This window comes from Triturus cristatus, chromosome 4_2, assembly GCF_964204655.1.
Source record: "Triturus cristatus chromosome 4_2, aTriCri1.1, whole genome shotgun sequence".
NCBI lineage: Eukaryota > Metazoa > Chordata > Amphibia > Caudata > Salamandridae > Triturus > Triturus cristatus.
In genome coordinates, this window is record NC_140586.1 from 648,575,707 (window position 1) to 648,595,025 (window position 19,319).

Consider the following 19,319-nt stretch of genomic DNA (forward strand, 5'->3'; position numbering starts at 1 on the left):
CACTTGTGCAACTGATGGCTACGTTGAATGCAGCAGCTAGGCTCATCACTAGATCAAGAAAAGGATATTATATCACCCCTAACCTTCAATCACTGAAATGGCTACTCAATGAAGCTAGGATCCATCTCAAAATTGCCCATAAAGCATTGCACCACTATACTGGGGGTGGGCAGTTAAGTCCGCTCCCCGGGCAGAGCGCACGGAGTTTGGCCACTCTGCGCTCCGCTGACAGCGCAGTTTGGCAAAAAAATCCAATATTGCAGCGTGGAGGAGTTTGCCCCTGCCGCTTACCCCTACGATAGCACACGCATGTCACCAGTGCTACTTTCCTCAGTGTCTCGTTTTAAAGGAGACAGTTTATACTCTGCTTAAGTACAATTTACACAGAACAATGGAGTATAAGCACACACAAACTGTCTGGTTAGCACAGTGACTTAATGCACATGCCGCTGACCGCGGCCCCCGCAGGGGGCCACTCGGCGGTCGGCGCCTTAGTGGCCCCGGGGCCCCGGTCACCCCTCCCCACTCCCTCCTTCGGGGGGGGGCAGGGACACAGACTGGTGCCCCCCTCCGTGTCAGGGCCGGAAGTGACGCGCAATGCGCGTCACTTCCGGGCCCAGGTGTGAGGGGGAGGCTATTTAGCCTTCCCCCACCCTCACTGGCGACCTCTTTTGTCGCCCACCTCGCCTTTCGGACGGTCGCTGGCTGCTCGTCGCTGATTCCCGGGTTCCACGCCGCATCGGTCATCGTCGCTGCCCCCCTTTACCGGTGAGTCTTGTTGCTTCCGCTCCGCCCCGGCCCCGTCCCTGGGCAGTACCAGGTCGACGGGGCCCTGTGGCTTGGATGACCACGGGCGGAGGGGGCACAAGATCAAAGCGGGAGCCGAATTTGTATGTAGTGCGGCGTGGATTTGTGCGGCGATGAGCAGTATGTTTAAGCGCCTGCGGGCGCCCGTGGGGGAGTGAGAGCATTATTGTCGGGTGCGCCGTCGGAAGTTTCAGCGTGTAGGGCACGTTTGGTGCCGAGCGTTACGGTGGTTATGGTTAAGTCTTGGGCCTATTGTGTTGTACTAAAGGAGAGGAGGTTAGCACTCCCCTTGACAAGGATGGAAGAGGTCCCAGTGGCCTTGACTACGCATATACGGTTAGGCTCTGCCACTGACTTCGCTCCCCCCCCGCTTTTGGCGTCCATGCTTTGGGGGTCGCGCTTATCTTTCTCTCGCTGGCGATCCCGGTTAATAAGTACACCCAGCAGCCCAGTGTATCGAGTCTCTGTTCATTAATTCCTCCCCGCACAAGTAGAGGTGTCAATTCCCATTGCCGGGGTGCGGGTAGATCTGGGGGAAGGTCCCTATGAGCGGTGAGTAAGGGGGGGCCCTCAGGCTGGCTGAGGGCGGGGGATGCTGCTCCGCGAGCGCGGCCGTCTCGGGCGTGCCACCCTCGTGGTCGCCCCGGCATGCCTGCGCGATGTAGGTTTAAACCAAAGGCTTAAGTAACCGGGTTCTCTGGTGAGTGGAGGGCACACAGCCTGACGTTCCACACCACCTCCCTCCCTCTGTGAGGGGTTATGCAAGGCCCGGTGACAGTCGCTGGGCTGCCCTACCAAGCGCACACTCTCTCTGCACTTGCTGCCTCTATCTGTGGAATGCGTTCGATAAAGATATAATTTTGGCCTGGAAGCCTGCGCCATTCTGCAGCTGCGGGGAAGACGTGCCATGGGGGCCATGCGTCACGCGGCCTCCGGAGTCTTCGTCAAGCCCACCGAGCACGGCGAGGAGCTTGACAAACAGGAATGTGTGAGAGAGAACGAGGGCACGTAACTCCTTCGGCAGAGGCATGCTAACAACTCTTCGAGCTGAAGTGCACTTTGAAGAGATGGCCTCTAACTGGATTTCCAGTGAAACGATTTATATTTAGTATTGCCTCTACATTTCATTTTGTTCCCTCGGCAATTACGAGGCCTCGCTGTATGTCAATTATTCTCGGGTGGTTGACTGTGATTCTGAACAAAACGCTTGATCTCCCCCCTGCCGACATTATTTTACAATGATAAACATAGTAGTTTACACCACGGCTCACGAGTTCTAACTGTTCCGCATCTCGTTGGTGCTCGTTTCATCATTCTCCGCGCGTATTGCGCATCAGAAATGAAGGCTAGGCTGGGCTGGTGGACGCACTGAATAGTGAAATCATGATTTTCAAACTGGCTCAGTGCAACCGCATCTATGAGGCATCGGATTTACAAATAATCGCTAACGGTATCACAAGGGACGGGGCGGGCGCTCACCTTGCATCATGCTTCTGCAGGCAGTGTCCGCGATGGCGGAGATGTGCAGCGCCATCTCGTGGCGCTTTTGCCCTTGCACATGTCCACAATCTCCTCAGAATAAATGGGTAAAATTCTTATATGGGTTGATGACTACGCAAAACAGGCCGGAGTAAGTCCGTGGCGCGAGGCGGGGCGCTGGGTCTCGAGTCTGCGCGGTGGCCCCGGACGATTCGCCTAGTCTCCCTGGGCCCGGCCATGTATGTGGTTGCGATGCTCTCCCGCGGCGCTCCGGTGCCTTCGGGGGTTCGTGCGGCGTCTCGGGGATACGGTGCTCGTGCGCTGCGCGACAGTGCCTTTTGCACGTGCCCAGATTCGCGCGCATCAGACGATTCTGGACATTACGACACCCCCCTGCACCTCTAGCTGGCCTACCATTCAAGGGGCAAAACATATACATACCCGGATGCAGGCATTCGCGCTTCCATGTTTGTTTGGCCGCGCGACTTTTGGGGCCGGCAGGTTTGACGTGGTGGCCTTTCAGCTCCATACGCTGTGCTGGGGGAAGCGCCCCACTAAAGCGCTCCAATACCTTCGGGTCGAGTTCGCGCTATATAAATAGGCAACAATTTTCACAACCTTTCAAAGAGGTGCAGTTCTCGTCCAAGGGAAAGTTCACTGGCTTGGGAGTGTGGTTAGCATGGTTGACTCAAGCGAGTGGGACAGGTACACAAAGTTGTGGCTATAAAAGATAGCCTGGTTTAGTTGTGTATTCCGTGATCAAATCACGTAATCGCCGCGACGAGGATGTGCCCACCTCCTGTGATCTTGGGCTAATCACTTGGCAGATGGCAGGCTCTAGTTCATATCACAGCGCCGCAGTTTGAGTTCGAGCAAAGTTCATGCATTGTTCACATTACGCGATTACGGCCATTACTAAACCCCCCGCACCTCCATGGATAATCTGGTGCGGTGCTCGCGTGATGCGGTACGGGAAGCATGTAATTTGGTACGATTCTCTTAAGCACCCCCTGCTTGAAGGTGTAATGTAATTACGGTGCTCATGATGGCGGTGGACCTCGCGCACGTTAGTTGATATGGGAGCGGCTGGCCAATAAGCCACGCACCCGGCGCACGGTGGGAGCGGGCATGAGCGTGCGTGGGTCCTGGGCCCTGGGACGCTTGCTCGCAAGGTCGCAGGTTCAAGTTACATTGATTCTGTTTCCGTTGGCGTACCTTTCGTGGCGTACCCCTCACCCCCCGCGCATCTTAGGTTTCGGGGGTCTCATGGGCTTGGTTTAAGTCACCCCCTGCTCACGCGTCGCACGCGGGAGCTATAGTGCGGTGTAAAGATCAATTACCGTCCGGCAGAGCACACATTTTAGTGATCGCGTGTCCGTCGGCCTTTCGTCCGCGGGGCATACTTCGCAATGGCGGTCGGCCTCGCGAGCAAAGTATATTAAGGGGGGTGCGGCCGGCTAAGAAGCCGCATACCCTGTGCCGTGGGAGCCGGTAGGAGACTAGCGTGGGTTCACGGCCCCCAAAACACCAGCACTGCACGGCTGGGAGCTGCCTGGGTCCCCGCTGATCGCGGGAGGTGCAACACATGTGGCGCTCCCTGGTTAAGGTTATCGCCCCCCCCTCCCGTCGGCTACGCTGCCGTTGAGGGTGGGGGGGCATGCAGTGGGCTGCGTGCGGCAGGCGCGATGGACCTGGCACGGGGATCGTTTAGTATGATACGAATCTTGTAAGCTCCCCGTGCTTGAATGTGTAATGTAAATAAGGTGCTCAGGTAAGGCGCTCCAACACCTTCAGCTTGCGCTATATAATTATGCAACATGTATTGCTGGCTTCCTATAAGGCAGATAAATGATACAAGTGCATGCAATTTTCACATACGCGATTACGGGCATTAATAAACCCCCCCGCACCTCAATGGAGAATCTGGTGCGGTACTCGCGCGGTTCGGTCGGGGAGCGGGTAATATGGTACGAATGTCGTAAACACCCCCTGCCTGAAGAGGTAATATAAATACGGTGCTCATGTTAAAGTGCTCCAATGCCTTCCGGTCAAGTTCGCACGATATAACTATTCATCATGTAATTGCAGGCTTCCTATAAGGCGGATACATGATACCAAGACATGCACTGTCCACATCACGCGATTACGGGTACTACTAATCCCCCCCCGCTCCTCAAGGGTTAATCTGGTGCGGTGCTCGTGTGGCCGGGCACGGCGATCGTGTTATATGGTACGAATCCCCTATTCTCCCCGTGCCGGCTTGTGTAAGTACGGTGCTCATATACAGCGCTTCAATACCTTTGGCGTCGAGTTTGCGCTACACAAATATGCAACATGTATGTGCTGGCTTCCTATAAGGCAGATACTTGATACAAGTGCAGGCATTGTTCACAAAATTTGCACCAATACCTTCCGGTCGAGCGCGCGCTAGATAAATAGGCAACATGTGGTGGCTGGCTTCCTATGATGCAGACACATGATACAGGTACATGTATTACTCACAAGAAGTTGCTCGTGCCCACATTCGCGCGCATTAGGCGATCCCGGGCATTACGGCTCCTCCTGCACCTGAACGGGTTATTTGGTCGGTGCTTGTGTCCGGCGCTCTAATAATTTGGTGCGCAGTACGGTTTGAGCTAATCACTAATCGACCGTGCCCGAATAAGGTATGTAAATACGGGGCTCATGTACTGCACTCCCAACACCTTCGGGCGGGTCACGCGGTGACTCTGGCCAGATAATTATTATCCACGTGCCTGATGATGTATGTATATACGGGCTCATGAACGGCGCGCCATTACCTTCGGGTCGAGTTCGCGCGACATATAAGTGCTAATTACAGTAAGGGTCGCGCAGTCCGATCCTGACCACACGTGACCACGTGTCGCTCGTCTCCAACCTTTTGCTGAAAGGGGGCTTGGGTCGCTTGTCATTGTTGTTGTCTCGATACCCACCCCCATTGCTTACGGCCTCGCCCTCCCAGGTGCATCAGTCCTTGGGCAGGGCGGACCAGTGTGGGGATAGTCCTAACGTAGAACTGTCATTGCCATGTTAGTAACAGTTAAACACGGGTCGCTGCCGAAAGTCTAAAAGAGGTATGCTTAAGCCCGCAACTTGGCCCCGCCAACATGCTTATGTGGGCCGCCTTCAACGGTCACTGATATGGGGAACTCACACATATCTAACTGTAACCTAGACACCCGGGTGGGTGCCTAGTCGGGCAGGGCAACGCAACCGAGATAGAATGGTAGTTATTATCTAATGCTAAAGGAAGTCTGGATTGAGCCACTAGATGGGTTAGATATGGGTGCAGCTCAGTGCCCCAATCGCATTGAATTCGGGGACGCACTGACATAGCGGCAAAAGAATAAGTGGTCACCACATAGCGCATCACTAGGGCCTAAATCACGGCACAAGGTTACCGGCGTGATTGTCCAAGTGGTTGCGGGTGCGCCGCTCGCGAGCGGATTGCAACCCGTGGTTTACCTCTGTCTCAAATCGACCGATAGTTCATGGTTAAGCCGATTGGCCTGCAGAACACTGAGCTGGGCACCATAACCAAGAGTTAGGCCTGCAGGAGGAGTAGCTGAAGGAACCATATAGGAATAGGTCCAGATGTACTTTGGGGGGCATTCCCCTGCAACCAAAGACAGATTTCGGGTTGCTTCAATGAAGACCTTCCACCCGGCTGGTGGGTGGTATGGTTGTTATATAGCAAGTGTGCGGTCGTTCAAAGTTTGGTAAAGACCACGTAGAGCCCCAGGGCATCAGGGCATTATTGACCGTGCAGCATTCGCTACGTTCAGAATAGGGCCGGTACTTGCACCAAAGTTTCCGGTTGGTTCCCACAGACTTGTCTGCTCCCAAGGTTATCCTCTAGGGGTAGAACTTGAGACTAAGGGGGCATTGCCTGCTTCGGCGGCACAAATAAGCGATAGCTACGCCGGGATGGAGTTACCATGCAGGTCCTGCCACCACTGGGTTCCCCCCAGGTGATGGGATCAAGTTAGGTGGGACCGCGAAGTCTACGGTTCTTGGGAAACTTCCTGCAGTAGGGCATTTAGCAACAGATAAGGTACCAGCGTGTGAGTATCAGATATCTGCTTTCCAGCAGCACCGTGCCCTGGGAGCACACGCGTTGCCCTAACTCTGTGGCCCTCCCAGAAGGGAGCCGGGTAGCAAAACAAGTGAATAGGCTCCTTAGGCGGGCCTCTGGCCTTCAGCTGGGTGTAATCACCATCAATTGGAGATAGGCCCAGGCAAATGTTAAGTAAAACCCTTCTCGTCATAATAGTCAAAGCGGGCAGGCCCAGGATTGTGAATAGGTGTAACCTTCCCGCTGGGGGGCGAATAGTTATTGCACATCTTCACAGGCCCCTTTATGTCAACAGACCCTATCCGATTAGGATAGCGTCTAGGGATTGGGGACATAGATGGGGCCATCTTCAACTCCAGGAGCTATAGCTCACTGGTAAGTCTTGGGCCTGTGGTTATAAGGGATCTCACAGGGTTTGAGTCCCGCGAGCACTGTCAAACTGTCATGAGGTGGCAGAATGTCAAACTCTTCTGTCTGCAGGGATGGTTCCCTTCCAGCTAGTTGCAGGAAGCCCTAGATAGGAGAGGTGCAGGTAAGAGCTAGGTTGGTGGGGGGCCCTGGCTGCGACGGTTAGCCGCCTCCAGGGCTGTGGCGGAGTTACAGGGCGATCTGGAAGCAGGCCGGTACAAAGGGTACCTCTGCGCGGCACCACGTGGTGCCTGAGCCAAAACGAGGAGCCTCCAGAGAGGTCCCGGAAGCCGGTCGGCGCCCCGCTAGGCCTGCGGGCGGTTGTGGGCCTGAACAACCGGGGGCTTGCTATGCGACGCTCCGCCCCGAGAGGGGGGGTGTGAGTAGAATTTCAACGGCACGTGATCGTAAAAAAGAATCACTTGGGGGGCAGCACTTGCGGGTCGTTCCCGTGCTGCCCGGCTCATCAGGCGGGCAGGTGAAGTAGATGGCCGCCTGCCCTTGGATCGCCCGTAAGATAACCCACCTATTACATATCCTGGAATTATGTAATAAACCTGCAGCATTTGTTACCCACTTACAACTGTTTCTTGTGTTTTCATTGGGTAACCTAATTTGGGGGAGGGGGGAAAGCGGGGTGCCCCTGGGGGTACTATGCTGCATGCACTTGTATTTAACTTGCTGTACACATATCGCAGTCCTTTGGTACCAATTCAGACCCCCATCCTTGAAGAGTGAAAAAATTAGCACTGAGTAGTCAGAAACTGATGATGCATGTGGGTGATTTAGAGAGTCTGTATTGTTATAGCGCTGATCGGAAAAGTTGTGTATACAGCTCTCCAGACTACAACCGCAGTGCTGTTCCTTTACCTCGCTTGATTATCTGCCTCAGAAATGTTGGCGACCAGCAAATGACTCTCTAAAAAAAAAAACTTTCTGCATTTGCAAAGTTTATTTTTCAAAAAGCCATCATGAAGAGTAATTTGTGCTGCTTTGCGGCTCTTTTGCCCACCCCAGCTCCCCCTTCCTTCTACCCTCTCCAACTCCCCCTCTGCCCACTCAGCTGCCAGGCTGGTCCTCCCTCTCCATTTCCCATTGTGTAGGTGAAAATCCTGCATCTGTCAAGGCTTTCTCCTGTGTCCATTAATTCAGATATTGCGTCTTGTGCACTGTTGTGCATTTTGCAGTATAAGATGCAGCATCCTGTTCTAGGTAGTGGCGCAGCAAAGAAGGGTGGCAGTCCACCCCAGGTGGCAGGAGATATTTAGTGTTCCAAGATGGCCACCACATTGCTGGCTCCAGATGATTATCTGCTCTTGTTCGTTTTCTATCACCTTACACCCACAGCCTCTCTTGTATGCCTGAGCCTCAGACTGTGCACTGCACATGCTGCCTCCACACCCTTTCCACTTCTGTATCTCGTGGACCCACCTGTGACTACTCATAGAATCCTGCTACCGAACGGTGGCAAGAGTGTATGGTAGGAAAACAGTTCTGCCTGTCTTGACGGTGTTGACTTCTGCCAGCCTCGAACATTTGAGTACAAGTAGGGAAAGTGGAGGACGGCCAAGACCGCTTCACTGCTGCTCCCAAAAATTGGAACTGCCGAGGAAGTTCCAGAGTTTCCGGGTCCCGGGCGTAACATCTCACTCTTTAGTAAGCGAGCAATCATTTTTTGAACTACTGTGACTTTCATTGAAATTGAATGCATGTAAAATTTCCTTAGAGTTTCAACACACACGATCAACTTTTACATGCAGATTGGTTTCAATAAAGTCTGATCGTAAAAGCATGTTTTGTTTACCAGTGTTATCCAAGTGTTGTGCCATAATCATGGCAGGCGGAACGGAACTCTGTGGAACAACACACAGTTTTTATGTGACTCCGTGGAATTCCGTGAAGTACAACTCCGTGAGCTCCGCCCACCCCTATGCAATAACCAATCCAACGTGACCCGGAAACCGACCCTGTTGGGTGGAAACAGATCTTCCAGAAGCACAAGCTCCTTACTACTTGAGCCACAAAAATTTAAGAAAAAGAATATCTACAACCGATCCTTATCTGGAAATGCCCCTAGACTTTGGAACGTTCCCCCTCCCAAGATTACATGCAACCCATCCACATCCATCTTCAGAAAAGAAGTAAAAATTCTGCTATCCAACAAATGCTTCTCACACTGAAGACATACCTCCCTATACTCATGAGCGACTCTTCCCTGCTTGTTCCCTGAGAAACGTGCTCACTTCCCTGTGTCTCTCTGCCATCTACACATCGTTCTGTCACCTATCGGACTATACTCACGCCTGGTACTATGTTAGACTATCTCTCATCTTACCATTTATGCATATAAATATGGCTTTTCATGATCTATAACATGTTATGTACACTATCTCTATTTGTACCATATTTTCTTTTGTTTTTCCTTTTCCTGTAAAGCGCTCTGTCACCCAAATGTGTCTTGTTTTATCTTGTTTTGCATTTGCAATGCAATAGGTCTCGCATTTGTGAGATTTTGAGCTATTGGCATTGTAAATGACAATGCCTTTTATTTATGCGTTTAAAAAACCTGCAATAATAAAAGGTATTATCATGTACAATACCAATAGATCAAAGTTTCGAAAATGCGAGACCTATTGCATTGCAAATGCTTGTTTGGTTGGTTGAAGGAGGGCACAACTGAGTCAGTTTTGTTATGCTTTTCTTTCTCTGCTGTGTTGGGCTTTGTTATTATATTGGCTGGGTGTCTCTGTGCCCTGATGCCAGGTTGGAGGTGTTTCGTTTCCTTGATTTGGCCTGGATAGTTTTCCTTACGAAATTGATGGAACGAGGAAGTGGATGGAGAGGCAATGTTCTAATTACTTACTGGTAATAAACTAAGTCTATTCTTCCTCGTTTCAGTCATTTAGTAATAACTGGACTCAGAGTAATGGAATTATCCATAAGTATTTAACACATCACCCTTCCCAACACTTTTTCTCCTTATCGAGTCATCCTGCTTTCATTTTATATTATTGTATGTTTTGTGTTATTTTAAACGGTTTATTCTTTGTTACATTGTTTCTGTTATCTTGTTTGATTTCAAGTGTTATGTTTTCTATGTTGTATGCCCTTTTTCAATATTCTTGTTGTATGCGAAGTTTTATGTACCTAATGTTGTAGTTTGTGTTTTGTTATGATTGATGTGTTATAATGTCTTACTCTTACGCTGCTTGCTGCACTCAAACTGGGCTGCCCGGCCGCGGCGGACTTTATAATTTATTTAGTGACACTGTGTCCCTAAATAAATTATAAAGGCCGCCGCCCTAAATATAGTGCCGCCTGGGGCGGTCCGCCCCCACCGCCACCCCCTAGCTACGCGCCTGTGCGTCCGTGGATAATTCGTTTTGGTGCAGTAGAAGGTAAGAGAATGTGTTTCTTTTCTTTTTAAAAATATGAGCGCAGGCCCAGCAGGACACGTACTTCGTGTGCGCTTCATTTAAATAGTTTTTATCATGTGGAGTTTAAAGGGTTTACACGCAGTCTAATGACACACTTCACGCAATAGCCGTGACACTTACCTGGTGAGCAGCGCTGCAGGCGGGGGCGCTGCTCTCCCTGCCCTCTGATGCCTGCTGTCCTGCCCTCTGCTGCCTGTCCGTTCTGCCCTCTGCTGCCTGCTGTCCTGCCCTCTGCTGCCTGCTGTCCTGCCCAGCTTCTGGCTCCCAGAAATGCACGGGTGCCGTGTGCACAGCACCAGGTAATCTGTGCTTGATGGGGGGAGAGTGGGGGGTGACCCAAATGACACGCACAGGGCTGGGCCGCCCCTCCCTTCACACCAAAGGCTCTGGAAGTGAAAGGCAGCCTCGACAGGTGCCCACACCTCCTGGTGACGCCGTGCCCGCACCCTCTGCCCAAAGTACACTTCTAGCACGTGACAGTCCTTTAGGCACGGTAGTGACAGAAGTGCTCGTTTCCACATGCTTACATAAGAATGTGTGCACATGCAGATGTGCTCTCATATTCACGTATGGAAATGCACACACGAGTCGACAGTCGCTGCCACAGATACATCCGGGTCTATTGATTATCCCACTCCAGATTTCCGTCTACTGAGGAGCACAAGGCTCAGCTCTGAGCGCGGACACGCTGACTCTGCTCCTACACCGGCCACGCCACAAACACTACTTCATTGTCTTGTGAGTAGGGTGCAGGCCCGGTTCTAGCGGGTGGGCCAGGCCCACCAAGGCGACAAAAAAACCTTTCTTTGACAACGGTAACCTTTGCCTACTGTTCTGCTGCGTGGATATTTCTTTTTCTATGCAGCACAGGACAAAAGAAGTTTGTTTATTCCTATTCACCTTTCCTGACCCCTGCAGCAGTTTATCACATCAGGCTGTGACCCAAAGTTTGACTAATGGAGTAGTAGGAAAGAGAATGTGTTACTATTTGTTTTTCTTTTAAAAATCTGCACAGGGAAAGCAGGACACATACTTGGTGTGCACTTCATTTAAACAGTTTTTATCATTATCATGGCCGATGCAGGACAACAATAAGACAATACAAGATGCCCCAATAACGCTGGTGATTAATGATCCGCTGGAGAGCAATCATTTGTCTGTTAGTAGTTTTTAAATGCAGATGAACTGTATTTTATGTGGAAGCTCAGTGGGTTGCTGCCTTTGTCACAGAGATCCTTGTGTTACTTGCAGTTCAGAAGTTACAATCCTAACATAGGACAGCGACCAATGAACTGTCATCAAAGAGCTGCAAACAAACATGAATGGGATAGATTTGTTTTGTGATATAGTTACACCTTCCTCAGTCTTTCATCATTCTAATGTTGCTAAAATGAGTATGTTTGGGCAGAGATACATTTTTATCAGTAAAGCTGACCCCCATGGAATACTCTTTAAATCCTAAGGTTGTTTTTCCCCAGACCAAACCCTCTCAAAATATACTGCCCACCAGTATGGAGGACATGTGATTCATACACCTTGTAATCCTCATTGGCTTATGTGACATTCCCTGTAGACTGATTTACAAACTTGTATGATTCATTGTCTCTGTATAATGTGTTCGTGGTGTAAAGTGCTGACACACTACACTGATATGAGTAGCGCTAAACAACAAATGCATATGAGAGAGGGGCTACGGAGCGATGAGGGGCACTGGTGGAGGGTGGCAGTGAGGGAATCTGAGGAGGAGGTAGTGGGAGGGGCTGTGGAGCGATGAGGGGCACTGGTGGAGGGTGGCAGTGAGGGAATCTGAGGAGGAGGTAGTTGGAGGGGCTGTGGAGCGATGAGGCGCACTGGTGGAGGGTGACTGCAGGGCTCGAGTCGGGGTACCAGGCGGGTGGATGGCGTCCCCTCACTTATTTTAACGGGAGCTCGATTACTGGAGCAAATGGAGCCACACATTTACTCTTTGGCCTCTCTGGGGCGAGATCGGAGCCCATTCAGAACGCTGCTCACGCGCTGGCTTCTCTGATGCAATGGCATCTAAGGGGTGAGCGAGGGGAGGCAATGAGTCTGATGGTGCAAGCCACCTTTCGTGACATCACTTGCTGTTGTGACGTCAGCGTCCCCCCATTTTTTTAGGACTTGTGCCCTGGGTGACAGTGAGGGAATCCGAGGAAGAGGTCATGGTGTGGAGGGGGAGCTAGGGTGAGATGAGGAGCACTAGTGGAGGGTGGTAGTGAGGGAGTCTGAGGAGGAGGTAATGAGGGGGAGAGGCTACAGAGAGATAAGGGGCACTGGTGGATGGTGGCAGTGAGGGAGTCCAAGGAGGAGGTCATGAGGGGGAGGGGCTATGGGGAGATGAGGGGCACTTGTGGCGTGAGGTAGTGAGGGAATCTGAGGCGGAGGTCAATGGGGGGGGGGCATGGAGGGATGAGGGGCCCTGTTGGAAGGTGGTAGTAAAGGTATTTACGGAGAAAGAGGTTATTGGTGTGGCGCCAAAAAAGACTTTCGCATCAGCGCTAAAGCCGGCCCTGTCATGGCCTGTCTGTTTTTGTTTATTTAATTAGCAGTCGGGTCATAAGGGCTACTGTGGAACATACTTTAAAGTGCGTGCTAATTATATTTACTGCTATATTCAATGTTTTAAGTTTGAAGGTGATTTTACTAATGTTTTTACCGGAAAAAAGCAAAGCGGAGCCCGATGGTGCCTGATATGGGGCTGGGGCCCAAGGTCAGCTGTGAGATAAGGTGCACTGGAGAGAGGAGTAGTGGATAATCAAGCCTGTAAGTGGGTGTGTTGCAGAGTCCGGGGTCAGGTGGAGGTAGTAATGAAGAGGGATTCTCCCTGAAGGCTCGCACAGAGGGAGCCTGTAAGGGAGTGCGTTGCAGAGTCCGGAGTCAGGTAGAGATAGTAATGAAGAGGGATTCTCCCTGAAGGCTCGCACAGAGGGAGCCTGTAAGGGAGTGCGTTGCAGAGTCCAGAGTCAGGTAGAGGTAGTAATGAAGAGGGATTCTCCCTGAAGGCTCGCACAGAGGGAGCCTGTAAGGGAGTGCGTTGCAGAGTCCGGGGTCAGGTGGAGGTAGTAATGAAGAGGGATCCTCCATGAAGGCTCGAACAGATGGAGCCTGAGTAGTATTACTTGCCTGATACTCCAACCTCAGAAACCTCCTCTTCCCATCAAAGGAACATTACATGGAAAGTGATAATATTTAGAAAGAGATTTGGAAAAGAGTGAGTTTTACTGGTTCTTATAAGACTAAGAAGAGATAAAGGAGGGCCCTGAAGCAGGCCTGCCCAGACATATATGCGACAAATCGAGCCCGCAGTGGCCCACCCAAATACACCCTTGGCCCACCCAAACAAAAATTCCTGGAGCCGGGCCCGATGTGTGGCAAGAATATTTGTGCATGTTTGTTGTGTGGCATTGCTCTGTGGTGGTGACTGTTTTTAAGCTGCCTCATCCGTGTCATGTATGTGCATGTAAGTTGCAGGATCAAGGTAACTATTAGCGGCGATACTACGTGTCTCTCGGACCTCTTTGAAGTGCATGCCCTCCCCCCCCCCAATCTGAGGGATAGCCCCGGGCGCCACATGGTCTAGCTACGCCACTGCGGACGCAGCAAAGCAGACTGCCCCAGGCCACAAGGTCCTCACGAGAGTGCGTAGTGGTGAAGCGCGTGACGCGTCACCGCTACGTTCTCATCGCGAGGGCCGGGCAAAAATGTAGCCCAGGGCCATCATTGGTAGCGCTAGCGCACGCTTTTCAAGATTGACGGCCCTGGAGCAGGCAGCAGGCTAGGATGCGACGTCATTGCGACCAGTATACGCGGACGGCGCCGCGCGGGCAGATTAAGGGTCTAAAACATTATGGTGGCAATTGCAGCAGCAGGCGCTGACGCACTGGCGCACTCAGCACTACAACCAAGGTCAGTGCGCGCAGTGCGCAGCGCGCTGCTTGCTGCACTCAAACTGGGCTGCCCGGCCGCGGCGGACTTTATAATTTATTTAGTGACACTGTGTCCCCAAATAAATTATAAAGGCCGCCGCCCTAAATATAGTGCCGCCTGGGGCGGTCCGCCCCCACCGCCCCCCCCTAGCTACGCGCCTGAATTCAGCTGAGTCTCTCATGTTCACAGCTCAGCCTCCACCGCCTCCTCCCATCAGGTGGAGGGTAAGGAGATGCAACAGTCGCATCCCGCTCCAACCCCACATGCTCCCCAGCCCACATCCTCAGCCTTTGTAATTTATACTTGCTCCCGTCGTTGAGCGAATAACGCGTCACATTACACGGTAAACACTGCATACCAGTTGGCACTGCCTGTTTTCCCGAACACCCCAATATGTCATCTTCCCTTCCCTCTCACCCTCTCCAAACACGACCAGGTCCCCTCGAACCCTCTACCAGCACATGCCCGCCCTGTGTTAAGAAGTAAACAAAAGCCTGCATTTGCTTTACAGATAAGGGTGCCGGATGACTCAATGCCAACAGCGCCATGCTGATGCTGCCTTTTCTTTTCTCTTAATAACCCCAGCATCTTCTGGGAGTTGTAGTCCTTCCTCACCTCAATTGCACCGGCGTTCTATAAGCTACTGCAATCAAGAAAGGAAAACAGGACTACACTGATATCTGGTGCCTGTATACAGTTGGCAAAATGATATATCGAGACTGCTCCTCATCTAAGAATTTTCAAACATTAATTCCCAAATCCTAATTAATTACAAAACACACAAATCTTAAATAATAAACATAAAATCATCACGGCGACACGTCTTCATAATAATGAGGATTAGAAAATAATGGGCTCGATGTATCAACATTGATTTTTGCGAGTCCTTAATAGTGAATTTTACAGATTCGTTATTATGGAACTGCAAAATACAATGTATGTAGGTTTAGCAAAAGAAATTGCGATTCCTACATATTCCTTAATAGCGAATCGCAAATTGCGGTTCGCTATTAAGGAATGCCTTCCCATTCATTCCTATGGGCCTGGAGGCCTATAGGAATGAATGGGAAGACATTCCCAATTTGTGATTACCAAATTGGCAATCGCAAATTGCAAATGCAATTACCAGGGTGATAAGGGGCCAAAAGGCCACCCTGATGCACCCCCAAAAAAGGTTAGTGTGCACATGTGGACACATGCCCTAAGGGCATGTGTGTGCGCCACATGGCACTTAGAAAAATGCAAAAATGTGGATTTTTCAAGGAATTTTCAAATTACCACCAATTTGAAGTTGGTGGTAATTTGCGATTCCTTAAAGCAAGATCTCAATTTTTTCCTGCTTCCTGCATAGCATTTAGGGAATCACAATTTGCGATTTCCTACATGCATTCGCAAAATAGGTAACTGCAAAAATTGTGATTCCCTATTTTGCGAATGCCTTTTGGGATGATACATCCCTAAAGGCTTTTTACCGTTCGCAAACGGTAAAAGGCTTGGTACATCTGGCTCAAAAAGACTTGCAGGGCCGTGGGAGCTTGGTAACGTGAGCGCTTACTGCAAAAATCGTTAAAGCAGGGTCAGGGGGAGGAGGGGTCTAGCGTGACGAGCAGCGAGGGACGGAAACTAGTGGTCGGGAGAGAACACAGGAGATGTAATAAGTGATAATATGCTAGCAGTAATGCGGGAAAGAATGGAAGGCACAGGGAGAGGAAGTGATTTACTTGGACAAGGAGTAAACCACATGAGGTGGGACCAGATGCCAGATATGCAAGCGTGGGGCGCGAGGTGTGGGGGGGGGTAGTTGTGTGTGAACACGTTTGCGATATAATAGCAATGCGTGAATAGCATGTGCCCTGTTATGTCAACTGTGTGAAGAGGTGGCCGTGCTGTTCAGAACAAAAGCAAAGCGCGGCCGCCATAGGCGCGCTGAATGTAAGGATAGCACGTCGTGCCTGCAGTGAAGAAACGCAATAAGGAAAAGAGTGCTAACAGACTTAACAACACATACCATGTAACCACCGAAGTAAAAGGGCCAGTCGCCATGGGAGGTTCCAAATGAAGACAAGGAGGTACTAAGGAGGGACTAACAAGCCTTTTTTCGAATCAGAAGCCAGCATTTATGAAGGACAATGACACAAGCCAATGCCAAATATGGGCAGAGAGTGGGTGTAGCTTATATTCAATACTCCACTACAACAAGTCTCCCATAGCAGCGCATGCGCGCTGACTCTTGACTCGACCTAAAAAAATAAAGGTACATCATCCCACTTGAGAGAACTAAGTTATACAAGAGTTCTCTTACTTCTACAATTCCCAGATTCAATGTACAGAACTGGGGAGGCAGATTTGTTTTAATCTAGGGCCTCATCCCCGAAACTCCTTGCCAGTTGCTTTAAGGAAAGAACAAAACCTACTTCAATTTTGTAATGCCCTTAAAACCTCGCTTTTCACTCAATGTGATCTTGGATGTTTAACTGTAGTTTTGTTTGCTGATATCACGCGCTTAGAGATGGTACTATGAGTGATTCCGTGTTTTATAATCAAAAATAAATGACATAATAAATGAAATAAATAATAGTGTGAGGGGCCGGCAGTGATGTGTAAACAGTAGGGTGCAGTGTGAGGAGTCCACAGTGGTAAGCGGTGTAGGGAGTTAGCACAGGTGGACAGTATAAGAAGCTGCCACCGCTCGACTGTACGAAGATTGCGCAGACAGGGAAGAGCTGGCACTGATTTGAAGTGTGGGTAACTTGCACTAGTGAGATGTACGAGAAATTGACACTGGTGGTTCTCATTGTCAGAAGCCTATGGTGTAAGGATCTTGCACTGGTTAACGGGCGATGTGGGAAGTTCCCCCTAATGCTGCCTGTGGTGAAGAGAAGGCACTGTTGGGCAGTTTGAAGAGCTCACTTTGATGGGCAATGTGTGAAGCTGGCCCTGGTGAGTAGTGTAAAGAGCTCGTCCTGGTGGGAAAGGTGAAAGGTTTGCACTGATAAGAAACGTGAGCAGAGAGCACCGGCAAGTAGAAGGGAGTGGCTCCCATTGGTGTGAATTCAGGTCCCAGCACTCACAAAAGGGGACCTTTTAAAAGCACGCAATTAACGCAACATTCTTATGCAAATGATGCATCACACAAGACAGAGGTCGAAGAGCTTCAAACTTGGGAGTGTCAATACATTCCTCTCTTTGTGACAATGCACAAACATGCTGTGTAATTAAATTGTAGGAAGCAGAAATCAAGTCCAGACTCCCCCCCCCCCCCAATTTAAGGGGGAGCATAACTATAATTTAATATCTTTAAAGGCTTTGTCATTCTGACAATGGCAGCAATAAATCTCCTCTCCTTCCAGCCTTAACTCGCTTTCATCTCAGCGGCTTATCTGCTTTAACATGAGCAGATAAGCTCTTCTTTTATGTATATATTTTCAGATTTTACTTTCATATCCAAAATAATTCGCCAAGACAGTGGGCCCTTTATCAGAATTACTAATTGTGCTACAAGTATGCCAGAGCAAACCATTCTGCTTTTGGTTATTGATTTATTTGCATAAAGCGTTTCCCTTCCATGTGCTTACAATAGTGAGCGCTGCAGCAGGGCACACAGTAACGAAAATTTTATTTTCACAGAGCAAGGATTTGCAAAGCTTTCTCAAACTTTACAAAGAAAAGCTCATTTTCTTGATAATATCAATGAAATAGCACCCCCTAGCGGTATTTAGGCATCACTACATATTAGGTGCCCTAGAACATCACTGTACTTTCTTACTTCTCAAACTCAATACTTGACAGCAGGACAAGTCAGCAGACGGATCTTGCATGACCTTCAGAACGCCACTATATTTACTGGCATCAAGGCCTTAGTGTTGTGTTCTGAGCACTGAAATCATTGCGTTTATGTCTTGATCTCGGCATGCTAAAATGAGTATGGTATTCATAAATAGCTCTTATGCAGTTTAATTGATATGTGACTGGCATTGTAGAGTCAGAGAGAAATAACGCCAGCAACAAACTATTAAGAAGCGTTCAAACACCGACTATTCCATTCTATATGATATACTCGGAACCAGCTTGAGATGCACCTTGAATTAATTGACTTCTTAATTCTGTCAGATTTTCCTGCACTAATAATGGGGCCATCCTTTGAATGATGCAACAGCATGTTTCAAAACACAAACGCGCATCTTCAAGAAAAGGACCAATCTATAATTCTTACTGATTGTAGTGTTGCTGTTGCAGGAGTAGGTACAGAGAGAGCCGTTTTTAGGTCTCGGCTAGCGAAGGCTGCGCTTGCGCAGTCTCGCTCGCGAGATTTAATGACTTGGAGTAGTGGGGCTTTAACCCGCCCCCCTTCTCCATTGGCTGGCCTCTGAAATGCTGGTCAGCCATTGGAGAAGAGGTTTGTCTCTCCAAACAAGCCCCGTCCTTTTGCGATTCGGGGGCGTGTTTTTTTCGATTCTTTCTCTGGGCGTGTTTGAGAAAGAAGAACACTCCCCCGAATCCCAAAACGACACTGCGTTTCTCTGAGGCATTAACCTCGGAGAAAGTCATTGGTGTGCTCGTCCTCTCCCCCTGCTCTCGGCTCGGCTGCTGCTCTGGTCTCCTCCCCCCTGTCCTCTCAGGCTGGCCCAGCGTGGGGCTCCCGGGGGTCTTTTGTGCGCGGTAATTACGTCAAAGGGGCTGGTACGCAAGAGACGGTCATCGTTATGTGTTTACTCCTCTCAGTGTATTTCATGGGCGGAAAGTGATTCCCAGGGGTCTCCACCTCTCTTGTTTTTGGAAGAAAGGTTTCTTCCATCTCCTCCCTCTCCCCCATTGTGTTGTGCTTGGCCCGTCCCTGGCCCCCACCCCTCGGTTCCCTCCCCCTCCTTGGTTCGGACGGAGGGTTCATTACCTCAACCCCTCTTGTTCCTCCTTGGAAGCGAGACCCGTTATAAATCCCGGCGCCTCTGGACGTGGTGCCAAACGGAGCATTAATCAATCCGCGCCTGTGAGCTCATTCACCCCCTCCTCGGGGCCCCCACTCTCAGGCGGCAGCGGTCCCCGCTGCTGAGGCTACGTCCTCCGCCCCGCATCCCTGCAGCAGCTCTTCTGAGCTAAAGTTTATCGTGCAAGAAAACGCCCTTTCCTGGCAGCAGGCCTCGGAG

At 50.3% G+C, this 19,319-nt stretch overlaps 1 non-coding gene across 1 annotated transcript; it reads left to right on the forward strand.

Moving 5' to 3' along the window:
• The first annotated feature begins 1,061 nt into the window (after positions 1 to 1,061).
• On the forward strand, positions 1,062 to 1,183 carry LOC146834815 (U6atac minor spliceosomal RNA). Its single transcript, XR_014960870.1, has one exon. It is a non-coding gene; the product is annotated as a U6atac minor spliceosomal RNA (small nuclear RNA).
• Positions 1,184 to 19,319: the final 18,136 nt, after the last annotated feature.